The sequence below is a fragment of the Neopelma chrysocephalum genome, unplaced genomic scaffold (genome assembly GCF_003984885.1).
Source record: "Neopelma chrysocephalum unplaced genomic scaffold, ASM398488v2 Primary Assembly neopelma1_90041, whole genome shotgun sequence".
In the NCBI taxonomy this organism is placed as follows: Eukaryota; Metazoa; Chordata; class Aves; order Passeriformes; family Pipridae; genus Neopelma; species Neopelma chrysocephalum.
Genome location: NW_020918919.1, coordinates 1 through 1,620, shown reverse-complemented (window position 1 = coordinate 1,620; position 1,620 = coordinate 1). Strand labels below are relative to the sequence as shown.

At 64.0% G+C, this 1,620-nt stretch overlaps 1 pseudogene; it reads right to left on the bottom strand.

The window, feature by feature from the left end:
* Positions 1 to 30: 30 nt before the first annotated feature.
* Positions 31 to 415, bottom strand: LOC113979856 (annotated as a pseudogene).
* Positions 416 to 1,620: the final 1,205 nt, after the last annotated feature.

Genomic DNA, 1,620 nt, shown 5'->3' with positions numbered 1-1,620 from the left:
ACTCCTGAGGTTCTCCCCATCCCATCCCACTCCCGGGGCTGTTCCCCGTCCCGTTGCTCACCGGGCAGGGAGCGGATGAACTCGTACACGTCCTCCACGTTCCACTTGCTGGGCTCGCTGGGCAGGAAGCGGTGGCCGAGCCCGGGCAGGTCCCGGCCGTGCACGTCGGGCAGCTCCATGTCCCGCAGCTCCAGGTCCCGCTCCCCCTGCCGGCGCCGGGACGTGGAGGAGCTGGCGGAGATCGGCGACAGCGGCTCCTCGTAGCTCGAGTTGTCGGAGCAGCGGCTCGAATCCTCCTGGCTGTGGTTGAGCTGCGGCGACAGCGACGGAGATGCCGCTGGGACACGGCCCCGGGGCTGCGGGGGCAGCGCCGGCACCAGCGCCCAAAAAATGGGGACAAACCCCGGCCCCGGCGCTCCAAAAATGGGGACAAGCCCCGGTCCCCCAAAAAAGGGGACAAGCCCCGGTCCCGGTGCCCCCAAAAAGGGGACAAACCCCGGCCCCGGTGCTCCAAAAATGGGGAAAAACCCCGACCTCAGTGCCTAAAAAAAGGGGACAAACCCTGGCCCCAGCGCCCCAAAAATGGGGACAAACCCCGGCCCCGGTGCCTCAACAATGGGGACAAACCCCGGCCCCGGTGCCCCAAAAATTGCGACAAACCCCGGCCCCAGTGCCTAAAAAAAGGGGACAAACCCCGGCCCCAGCGCCAGCGCCCCAAAAATGGGGACAAACCTCGACCCCAGTGCCTCAACAATGGGGACAAACCCCGGCCCCGGTGCCCCAAAAATGGGGACAAATCCCAGACCCAGCACCCACCCTATGTCCCCCCTACTGGGGACAATCCCAGCCTTGGTGCCCACCCTGTGATCCCAAAATTCAGGGACAAACCCTGGCCTCACATCCCACTCAAAGTCTCCAGTTTGGGGACAAAGCGCAGCCCCAGAGCTCCCTGAAATTCAGGGACAAACGGAAGCCCCAGTGCCCCAAAAATGGGGACAAACCCTGGCCTCAGGGCCCACCCTGTGTCCCCCTCAACTGGGGACAACCCCAGGCTTGGTGCCCACCCTGTGTCCCCAAAATTCAGGGACAAACCCCAGCCTTAGCTCCCACTCTGTGCCCCCCAGTTGCAGCCTCAGCACCCACGGCATGTCCCCAAAATTCAGGGACAAACCCTGGCCTTGGTGCCCACCCTGTGTCCCCAAAATTCAGGGACAAACCCCAGCCTTGGTGCCCGCCCTGTGTCCCCAAAATTCAGGGACAAACCCCGGCCTTGGTGCCCGCCCTGTGTCCCCAAAATTCAGGGACAAACCCACCCCAACACCCACCTTGTGTTTCCCAAGTTGGGGACAAACCCTGGCCTCAGATCCCACCCTTATCCTAAATGTGGGGGCAAACCCCAGACTAGGGACAAACCGTGGCCTTGGTGCCCACCCCAGGTCCCCAGAATTCGGGGACAAACCGTGGCCTCGATGCCCACCCTGTGTCCCCAAAACTCAGGGACAAGCCCCGGCCTCAGCACCCGCCCTCGCCTGCAATCTGGGGACAAACCTGGCCTCGGTGCCCACCTCGTGTCCCCCAGCCGGGTACAAACCTCGGTGCCCACCCCCTGTCCCTCAGCTG